A 12,131-nucleotide genomic window follows, 5' to 3' on the forward strand; every position below is an offset into this window, starting at 1 on the left:
CCAGAAGATGGAATTGGGAGTGCCTAGCACTGCTGGGTGGCATAATGGATACAGCACTGGGTTTGGAGTCAGGAAGACGAGTTCAAATCTAGCCTCAGATACTTACTGACTGTATGACCCTGTGCAAGTCACTTAACTTGCCTCAGTTTACTCATTTGTAAAATGGGGATAATAATAGCTCCTACCTTCCTGGATTATTGTGAGGCTTAAATAAAATATTTGTGAAGTACTGAGCAAACCTTAAACCATTTGTTATTATTAAATAAGAACAATAGGTAACAGTTACAAGGAGGTAAATTGGTCCTGATATCAGGAAAAACTTCCTAACTGAGCTGTGTCCAAAATCAGGGGGTCTTCTCTAAAGGTGGATTCTCCCTCACTAGTGGTGTTCCATTCAGGTTAGACCACCACTTATCATGTATCATGTAGAGGACGTTCTTAATTGGCTGAATTCCCTTCTGAATCTGGAATTCGGTGATAATGACCCTACTGTCTAATAGAGGTGAGAGAGTGGTGATCATTATCAGTGGACTTCATAGGAAGGAAGTGGGAGTGGGAAAGAAGACTGGAAATTTTGACACATGGGGACCAAGATGGAAACCAAATCAACTCTGCCCCCTAGCCTGCCAGGTTAAGCAGTTCGGAGATCAGCCCTGGAGTGTATATAGACAGTCAAAGGCCAGAGACCCTCCAGTCCAGAAATTCAGAATAGCTCAGAGTGGCAACATGCAAGATCATGATACAATTCAATTCAATTCAACAACTATGCACTTATTAAGTGACTGCTTATATACAGTGCCAGAAACTGTACTTGGCACCTTGGATACAAAGACAAAGAGAAAAACAGTGTAGCCCTCTGATAGCTTACTTCTTTCTGTTACAGGGAAGTAATATGTACCCAGATAAATACATACAAAGTGTTTGATTTGGGGAGGGAAAGGGAAGCACTAACAACTCAGGGAAAAGACTTTTTTAAGGAGGAGCTGAGCTTTAAAGTAATTCAGGTGTTGTGAGAGGAAGAGGTAAGGGGAAAGCTCATCTGGACTTGATAGAACCCCTGCCTGCTCAAAGGCATGGAGATGGGAGATGGCATATCATATACAGGATACAGCAAGTTGGTCACTTTTATGGGAGTGGAGAGTGTATAAAGGGAATTAATTTGGAATCATCATGGAGAGAGTTGTGGGCCAATTTGTGAAGGGCTTTAAATGTCAACAAGGAGAGTTTGTTTTTTATGCTAGTGGCAAAAGGCCACCATTGATGCTCCTGGAGTATAGGGGTGTCATGGTTTAGTCTATACTTTTGTGATATTAATTTGGCAGCTATGTGGAGGATGACTGACATGGGGAGAGAGTGGAGGCAGGGAGATCAATGAAGAGGCTGTTGAATCTAAATAAGAAATGAAGGCCCAAATTATGGTGTTTGTAGTATGGACAGAGAGAAAATAGAATCAACAGAATTTCACAATTGGATATTGTGTTCATCCTTCATTGCCACAGAAGACCATGCCATCAGAGAAATGATGACATGACTTGCACTTGACTTTGTTTTGAATGAGGGAGGGCTGTGTAGGTCACCAGCCTCACTTCTCCAGAGCCATCTGAATCCAGAGCGATCTGAATCCAGAGATCTGATATTCCTCAAGATGACTGGAGATGACCCAGGATGCACTGGGAGACCTTGGACCCTTTAGGCCAAGGTCTTTGCAGGCACTCAGTGTAAGGCAACGCTCATTCATTGAATATTGACCTGGAAGACTGAAAAGGTGATGATACCCTAGACAGGAATCAAGAAGTTAGGAGGAGGGGCAGATTTTTTTGATAAAAGACAATGAGCTTTAATTTGGATATGCTGAATTTGAGATGCCTATGGGATATCCAGGTGAAGATTTGGAACTGGGGCTTAGGAGATAAATGCGATACATAGGTTTGGCAATCATTTGCATAGAGTTAGTTGTTGAACTGCATGGGGAATGATGAGACTATAAAGAGAGAAGGAAAGAGAGGCCCTGTCAGAGCCCTGGGGCATGTCCACTCTTAGCGGGTGGGACATGGGTAATGTCCCTCTGCCAAAGAAGAGCCTGAGGAATAGTTAGATACAAAGGAGGGTCACCAAACCTCCTTGGGACAGGGTAAAGGAGGGGTGGGAAGGGAGAGAGAGACAGAGAGAGAAAGAGAAAAAGAGAGGGAGGGAGAGAATTCTGATTTCAGTCCATGTTTAGGTCACAGTGTACCTCAGCGTGTGGGGTACACATAATAATTCTCAAGTAGACTCAGAATTCCCTGAGGTCAGGGATTTTATAATGGTATAGGGGTATAATTAGGTTTAGTTAAGTTTGACATCCAGACTGAAAACAAGGAGCGCATACCTGACTCCTCCTCCTTCCTTCCCCGTGTCAGCCAGTCACTGTCAGTTCTCCATGTAATTAGCACAAAGCCATGACTTGTTGGTTAATCAATAAGCCCAGGTACAACCTCTCCCCCCCACCCCACCCCAGGTCAGTGAAGCACCCAGCCTCCACATTTGATGGTATCGGCTGGGTGTGGTGCTGATAATTGGCTGTTCAGTGATTTTATGTCTGTCTAAGCATTTCTCCTTGTGGGTGGATGTGTTATGTCTGTGTGAATGAGTCTTTCAGAAATGAATACATAACACAGGGGAATGGCTAATAATACATTGTCTTTTACGTCTTTGTCAGGGAGGATGCCCCAGCTCAGGAAGTCATATCCCAGCATCACAGGGAACAGATACAGGGTAGAAACCAGTAGGAAATGAATGAGGCCCCTTGGAGACTTGCTCATTGACCTCCTGCTTGGCAATGAGGAGATGAAGCTCCAGACTCTTCTCAGAGCCTGCTTCATAAAGAAAAAGCAACATCCATCGAGGTGGGCATGTGGCTAGAAGCTTGGACTCCCAGGACTGTAGCTGACTTGCTCTGTGACCTTGGATAGACTCCCTAACCTTTCTGAGACTTGGCTTTCTTTCCCAGCTCTCATGTGTATCAGTCACATTACCATTCCCCTCTGACATCCAGGCTGAAAACATGGAGCACACACCTGACTCCTCCTCCTCTTTCCCTCCCCACGTTCAGCCAGTCACTGTCAGTTCTCCATTCTACCTACTCTGACTCTTTTCATTCCTGTATCTACCACCCATCTCCACCACTTCATTGTTCTTAAGCCATTCTCTGGTGGCTTCACAACTCCCACCCTCCATCCATTCGCAGCACTGCAGACATATTCATCTTTCTAACGTGGGCTTTTCATCATGTCGCTCCTCTCCCTAAGAATTCCCGTATTTATTCCTGCCTTTGGGTCTTTGTTTATACCTTTACTTCTTCCAGGAATGCCACCTTCTTCTCAAGCCATATGGTGGGAAGATCCCTAGATTTGGAGGTCAAGAATCTGGGTTCAAATCTCACATTTTTGTTATGGTTATCTGGGTCATCTTAGGCAAATTGTATTTTGGTTCTGGGCTTTAATTTCCACATCTGTAAAATCAGGGGGTTGGATTAAGTGATTTGCAAGGTCTCTTTTGGCTCTGAATCTATGATTTTCTACTCTTGAAATTGTAACCATCCCTCAAGGCTTGTTCAGGTTTCGCCTACATCCTTCATCATGAAGCCTCTCTTGACGTTTCCAGCAGGTTTCTTTAGCACTTTTGAGTCTGAACTATACAACTTACTCCTTAATTACCATATCAGTACAAATATAGGCTAGCTCTGAATATAGGCCACATTTAGAGCTATAACTAGTACAAGGTGAATGGGGCTTTGCCCTAGGTTGCCAACATGGGGGAGGGTACATTTCGTTCCCACATCAACCCATTCCTGCACATGGCCACATGGCCCTCTAATGGCATATGGTGGGACCACTCCGGAGCTTCTGTTCTTAGGGTCCTTTCCCTGAAAAGCCCCTCTCCTGGGGCCCACTCTCACTTTCTCCAATAGGGTTAGTGGTTTGGCTGCCCCCTCCTGGTTCAACTGCCCCAGATGTGGATTGTCTTTGGTACCATTGCTATATTACTCAGCTATATTGCTACTTCAATTGAATTTACCCTAGGCACAGTCAAGGCTGATTATGGCTCCAGACACATTCCTAAAGTGGAATCTCATACATCATAGATTCAGGGATGAAAGGGAGCCAGGGAAAGGTCAGGTAGCCCACCACATGCCCTCCTTTTACAGATGAGGAAACTGAAGCCAGAGAATTAAAATGACTTGTCTAAGGTTACACTGCTAACATCTGTTTTAAAATGGGGATAGATGATAGATAGATAGATAGATAGATAGATAGATAGATAGATAGATAGATAGATAGAATGATAGACTGAAAATAGTTATATTAAAGAAGAAAACTAGACCTTTGATTTCATTGGTAAAGGGAGTACAGGAGCTGAGACATTTATTCTTACTTTCTAGATGGGGAAACAATTCCATTAATGTTTACTGAAGACCTTCTATGGGACCATTCCTCTGTAGGAAAAAATGGGAGAATTCACCCTCTGCGTGCGTGTGTTTGTCCTTTGCTGTTTTCTCAATTGAGGAGCTTCCCTCTACTAACTCAAGCTATCAATGGATCAGCTACAGAGCATTGTAAAAAGTTGCCTGGGCCACTGAGAGGTTCAGTGATTTGCTCAAAGGTCACACAATCTGTGTGTATCAGTGGCAGAATTTGAACCCAGGTCTTTTTTACCTCAAGACCAGCTCTGGACCTCCTATACTGAACTTCCTCATTATATATGTATATATATGTGTGTGTGTGTATATGTGTATATATATATATATCCATACATATGTATTATGTCCCTCCATACATATGTATTAGGTATGTGTGTGTATATATTATATATATAATATGTATATATACATATATATGTATGTGTATATGTATATATATGTGTGTGTGTATACATATATACATGTATATGTATATATGTATATGCTTTTATTAAGCACCCACTAAGTGCCAGGCACTATATTAGGTATTAAGGATACAAAAACAAAACTGAAAGAATCCGTTCACTCAAGGACATCTGTCAGGGGAAACCACATATATACATATAAGCAGATACAAAATAGACATAAGGTAATTTTGGGGAGAGCGTACATATATAAACATGCTTAAAACTACACTAAGACTTTTGAGATGCCCTGTACAGACATAGATAGACAGACATGCAGACATATTGAGAGACAAGTGATTAATAGATAGAGGGACATGCAGACAGATAGAACTGATCGATAGATGATAGCTAGGCAGTCAGTCAGTCAGACAGACAGATAAACAGACAGCTATGTAAAAAACTGAACAGGTGGGTTTTTGGGGGATGCCTGCCCCAGCTGGGGCTGAAGGGAAGATGGGTCACAGGCCCTGAGATAGCAGTGGTTGCTGCAGGCAGGCATTAGCATCACACGCCATGCTCTGCGCTGTCTCTTCCCCAGGGAGGCCAGAGATAGGCAAACAAAAGCCAATCGGAATGCAAAGGCCACCCTCGGGTTTGAACAAGCCAGATGCTGTAGAAACATGTAGGCTACATTCAGACCAGTGCAGTTTATCCTGCCTCATTATTTGGAAGTGAGGTGGCTTCATTCTCCCATTAGATTATAAACTCTCATTGTTTTTCATTCTGTGATGTTTGTCCCTCTAATCAGACTCTGTCTGTGCTTGACAAGATCAGGGAGGGTGATTTTCCCCTCCCCTATCAGCCCAGTTCTCTGTCCAGGCATGTAGAAGGTCTCCAATAAATATTAATGGACTTGTTACCTTATCTAGAATAAAAAGCTCAAACAAACAGGTGAGATGGTGGGGAGCACCGAGGGGAAAATCAGCTTCAGAACAAATAGGGGAGTAAAATAATAAAAATAATATTTTTGGACTGGTCCTGCATTTCCTTGGTGTAGGAAATTATGGTTCCTACGCTAATGAGAAAATTCCATCTACCAGTGCAGATCAGCAACTGCTCTTTCTCATAAAGTCTTGAGAGTTTCCTGGAGCACCAAGAGGTCAACTGACTTGCCCAAACTACTTGACTAGTTTGTGTCCAAGGTGGGCTCTGAACTCAGGCACTTACTTGGAGCCTGGCTCCCTCTCTACCATGCTCTCCTACCTCTCATATACCTCCTATAACCAGAATAAAATGAAAAACAACAGCTGATAATGCTGTCGTCCTGTCCTTTGAAGTTTACTTGGATGGAGATAGAGAACTGACCTCAGCATCAAGAAGACCTGGGTTTATGTTCCACCCCTGCCACATATTGACTTGGATATGTCCATTAACAACTCAGAGATCCAGGCAAATCTCTAGGAAGGGGTGATCACCTTTGCTGGAGGGAGTATCCTCTTCCAGGAGTTCCCTTTAGGAATGAATTAATCAACTAACACTTACTAAGCACCTACTGTGTGCCAGGCATTGTGTTAACTGCTGGAGATACAAAAAGAGACAAAAGACAGTCCCTGCCCTCAAGGAGTTTATAATCTAATGGGAGAATGAAACCACTGCACTTCCAAAGCGCTTCCCATCCACAATCTCATTGGGTCCCCACACTAACCCAACAGCATAGTATAGTGGAAGGAAAGAGGACATCTGAGCTAGAATGACCTGGGTTCAAGTTCTGGCTCCTACACATATAGGTTGTGAGACCTTGGGCAAGTCATTTTACTTTTCAATGCTCTAGACAACTCTCTAAGGTTATAAAGCTTTGGAAAGATGGTGACCTGCATTGGCGCTCCTGGGCGCTCCTTTTACAGATGGAGCTCAAGTGACTTAGCTGAGTTCACAAAGAGAATAAGCGACTGATCTGGGCATCCGCTGACTGCAAACCTAATATTCTTTCCAGCATACATATGAGTTTGATTCTCATTACTCAGGACTATTGATTAGGACCAATGACACGAGAGAGAGAGAATCTCAAAGCATCTTGATTTTGTAGTTCCTAGCAGGACCCCATGCCAGGACAGGGAGAATTTGAGAGACATTGAAAGGATCTTGTCTGCACTACCTTCTCCTGCCTTCCACTGCAGCGCCCAAGGGAGAAGGAGTGGGGACAGGCACAGGAGGCATCAGGAGTGCTGTCCAAAGTGCTCTCCAAAAAGGTGAATGTTGATTGGGAAGTCAGGATTTTAGTGGAAAGGTTAGAAGGTTAGCTAATCATCCCTTCTGGGGCCCCTGATTGTGCCTTCCCTGGGTGGGATGCCACATCACTTTCTTCCAATTATTGTGAGGGAGGCCTGGACGTACATTTACTTTGCAAATCCTTGATGATGGGTCAATTTAAGTGGACTTCCATGCATAGCAGCATGAGAACATTTGGTTGGCTATAAAGTATTCACTGAATTGCAGAGTCCCTAAATCACAGTCCCTGGAACCAATTTCAAGGTATTTCAGGATGAGAATTCCTCATCCTGAAGATCGTGACTTGTCTGATCCAGAGAGAGGACAGGGACTGAACCTGTTATTTCGTTTATGTAGCTAACAGCCAGAGGAGGATAATTCCTCTACTGAGGTTGGTTGGCACCTTCTTTGCAATTTATATTCTCAGAGAGTTGCCTAGAGCATTGAACAATTAAATGGCTTAGCCAGAGTCACCCAGCCAGTATATGTCAGAGACGGAACTTGAACCAGGAGCTTCCTGATTCTTAGATCAGTTCTCTAGGCAGAGATAATGACAGCTGACATTTATAGAGAGTTTTGAAATTTACAAAGTGCTTATAAAGACATTACCTCAAAGTGGATGTATGACATATGAGCAGATTCAGTCCAAATTCAGTCCACCTGGTCATGGTGTTTTCCAGGCTCTTCTTTCATAATGAATCTCTGAGCAAGGAGCTTATTGATCAGGCTGTAATAAAAAGGCCAGTTAGCCATTTCCTTTTATCATTTTGTATCATATCTCTTTTATCATATCTCTTTGCATCCCCAGAAGTAGGAAACTTTGCCTCCAGTTCTGGCTATTCCTTGTTCCACTGACCCTCCTGTCTCATAAGGCCTAGAGGAAGAATTCTTTACTTGTTGCTTCCTACTGATATTTCCAGATCTTTCTTCTGACTCTTTTCCTCCCTCAACAACCTTTTTATGAAAGTCAAGCCATCCTGGAACTACCTGGGGACATCTTCCTCCTTTGCCTTACCTCTCCTCCTCCCTCCTCCCTGGATGCCTAGGGCCCAGTCAGGCTTCTTGACTGGTCATATGACTTGGACAAAGGGGAAACTGCCAATGCTATTCCTTCCCATGAGATGGAGTTGCCCTGATATTGTCTCATAAGATCATCTGGATAATAAGTATACATACTGTGCCTATACCTCTACATCTCCCCCATCCCATCTTCCACTATATGACCTATTGATGTAACTCAAGGAGCCATGAATCTTGTCATTGGACCTGCTTCTTCATGCTTAGGGCTTCTAGACCTTTCCATCTGTTCTGTAGCTAAATGTTTATGTGTTGTCTCTGTAGATTAGTGTGTCTCACCTCTATATTTATGTCCTCAGCACTTAGCTCTAACAATAAGATTGCATACATTCCACACTTTAAAAGATTTTACTCTTTGGTTTATTGTAGATACTAACAGTAGTAGAAAATAAAAGTGACTCAGACAGTCCAGGGTACCTAGTGCTTGGCACATAGTAAGCCCTTAATAAATGCTTTTTTTCATTAATTCATTCATTTATTCATTCTTTCCTGATCCTTGTGGGGCAATGTGGTAGAAAGCAGAGTCATAGGTGTCAGAGGCCCCAGGTTCAAATTCTGACTTTTTAACTTCCTCTCTGAGTTCTTGGACAAGTCGTATAATGTTTCTGAACCTCATTTTCCTCATCTGGAAAATGGCTTCTGGCTCTAAATCTTTGATTCTACGATCTACCAATCCTGTCACCTTTATTCAGAACATGGGTTATGATCTTCTTGTATTTCTTACCTCTTTCCCCTGCCAGCATTCTCAGATGCTTCAAAATCCTGTTAAGTCACTAACATCTCAGTTCTATGAACTTTTCAGTGACCATGACTTCCATCTTTACTTTAACTTGCCACTGTAGAGCTTATCATTATTTTCAAGATCCTAAAATTCTAAAATAACTCCCTCTGATCACAATTTCTTCTCCTTCTATTCTTCTCACTCCCTTAATAGTTCAGACATGTTCTTTGTCCTCATAATTTACCTTTAGTCTCACAGTTCTTCCCTATTCTCTAATCCATTTAGCCTGTTCTGGCTTCACTAGCTTTTCTATTTAGCAATTTCAGTGATTTATTCTCCTTTAGATTTGAATCCCTTGCCCCTTTAACTTGCAACTATTCTAGCTAACCACAAAACCTTATTAACTCCTACCATCTGCCTCATCTGCTCTCCCAAGTAGTAGAACACCACTTTAAGAAATCCCAAAAGTACTTAAAATAGGTCAATCACAAATTTATGTTCTCTAGCCTCAATTGGACCCTCACTGCTACATGGCAATCCTTCTTCCCCCATTTCTAATTCACTCTATTATATACCTCACAACAATTCTTCCATACACTGTCCTCTTCTCTTAAGACCTCAATTGGTATACTTAGAGAACCCTAGAGCATCAACAAAAAAATTACTTGAAATAATTAACAACTTTAGCAAAGTTGCAGGATATAAGAGAAACCCACATAAATCATCATGACTAATAATCTTACCCACATGACCATAATCAAACCCACATAAATCATCATGACCACCATATGACCAGTAAAGCCCAGCAACGTGAGATACAAAGAGATCCCAACTCTCCACTGTTCCCTCTCGCTTTCCACAGATGACCCCACCTCCTCTTTACTAAGAAGATTGAGACCATCTCAAGTGACCTCTCCTAATCTTCTCCCTCTATGTCTCTAAAACACTCTATTCTCACACTCTTCCATTCTCAGTGAATGAGGTAGCTTTGTTCCCTCCCAAGGCTAATCCCTCCAAGTGTACCCTGTTCATTCCCTCCTAACTTTGATATATAAATTATCCCCACTCTCTCATGCATATCGATCTGTCCTTCTCCATTGCCCGTTCACGTTTGCCCGTACTAAAAAAAACTTTCTTTAATTCAATCCTTGTCTCACACTATTGTCTGATCTTTTTCCCCACATCATTACCGTGCTTATAGAAAGACCTGTATACACTGTCTGCTTTAATGTCAGCCCTCTTGTAATCTGACTTCCATTTCTACCATTCTTGTTTTATTCAAAGTCACCAATGATCTCATGTTGATCACCAAGAATGGTGACCACTTACTATTTTTTTTGAAATGATCTTCATAGAATCTCTGAAATGAAAGGGACCCTCAGAGGCCACCAAGTCCAACCTGTACCTGACAGAAGAAACTCTTCTGTAGGGATTGTTTCATTCTTTGTCCTTGTATTCCCATCACCTAGTAGGATACTTGGCACACAGTAGATGTTTAGTTAATACTTACTGTTTGATAGAAGTCGTCATCCAACCTTTGCTTAAAGGTCTCTTGTGCGGGGGAACTCATTACTTCTCAGAGCAACACATTCCACTTTTGGAGCACTGTCATGGTTAGGAAGCTTTCTTTTCTTTTTTAATCAATATTTGACTTTTCTTCGGCCTTGGTGTTTTGATCTCCTTTTCTTTTTTGACATGTTTTTTTTCTTGGTCTCTATGGTCCCAGAATGCTTGCTGTCCTACCACTCTGACTGCTCCTTTTACTGGCTCTTCAGTGCCTTCTCCTGCCCTGTGAATGTTGGTGCTCTAAAGGCTCTATTACTGGTTATCTCTGACTTTTAAAGGTCATAGGATTTGGAGCCGGAGTAGAACTTAGACGTTAGCAGCCATCTACTGGACCCCCTCATTTTACAGATGAGGAAACTGAGGTTCAGATAGGATGATTTCCCCAAAGTCACACAGCTGGTAAATAGTAGAGGCAAGATTCTAATCCAGGACCTCAGACTCCACATTCAGGGTTCTTTTCACTACCCTACGCTGCTCTGTTCTTTCTCTCCACTCTCAGCTTTGGTGATCTCATTCATTCTCATGCCTTAAATTATCACCTCTATGCAGATGACTTTCAAATTTATGCCTCTCTGCCCAACCTTCTTCACAGAGCTCCAATCTGATGTTTTCTAGTGCCCTCTGGACTTCACCTGGGTGTTTTATTGGCCCCTCATCTCAAACTGAACATCTTACCCCTAAAATTTGCTCTTCTGAATTTCTCTCTCTACCATCCTCCCAGTCACCTGGGGTTCGAAGCTTGTAGTCATCTTTTGAGTCTTCCCTCTTCTTCATTCCCATAAACCATCATTTGCTAAGCCTGTCCATTCGACCTCAATACCTCATGCATGCCCGTCTTTGAAATTCCTACTGCAAGCTTGAACTACTATACCATGAAGTCAAGTCTTCATCCTCTCTTGCCTCGATTACTGTAATAGCCTCCTAGCTGGCCTTCTTGTCTCTAGTAACTTCCTTCTTCAATTCACATCAATAGCCTAGTAATCTTCCTTATGTACTATTGTGTTTACATTCCTTATCTACTCAAAACTCTCACTATCTCCCTATTGCCTACTAGCTTAAGTATCTTTATCTTGGCATTCAAATTCTCCCCCATCTATTTCTAATTTCCTCCATTCTTTCTCATACTCAATATGTACAAAAAGACAGTTCAAACTTATTGTATACAAAAAAAGAATACATCCCCACCCCAACTGCCAAATCCACCCTTCTGCCAAGTTTCTTTATTTCTGGCCAAGGTACCACCATTCTTCTGGACTCCCAGATTCATAACCTGGGTGTTTATCCTAGAATCCTAGACAGTTATCACCTCTTTGAGTGCAGAGACTTTGTTTATATTACATATGTTGAATCAAACGGAGTTGAAAGAAGAATAGGTAGAAACACTATGTGCCCAGTTCAGCAGAACACAACATGAAATCGACCCTCTGTCCTTGGAGGTGGAGGCGCTGTGGTCTAGTTAAGGAGAGAAGACTTGTGTGCAGGACAGCAGCAATAATAATAGCTAACATTTATATGGCACTTTAAAGTTTGCAATGCACTTTTCATGTGTCAAAATAACCGCTCTGTGAGGCATATACTATCATTATGCCCATTTTGCAGGTGGGGAAATTAAGACTGAGGAAGATTAAGTGATTTGCACAGGCTGTCATAGCTG

The sequence above is a fragment of the Notamacropus eugenii genome, chromosome 1 (genome assembly GCF_028372415.1).
Source record: "Notamacropus eugenii isolate mMacEug1 chromosome 1, mMacEug1.pri_v2, whole genome shotgun sequence".
NCBI classification, from domain to species: Eukaryota; Metazoa; Chordata; class Mammalia; order Diprotodontia; family Macropodidae; genus Notamacropus; species Notamacropus eugenii.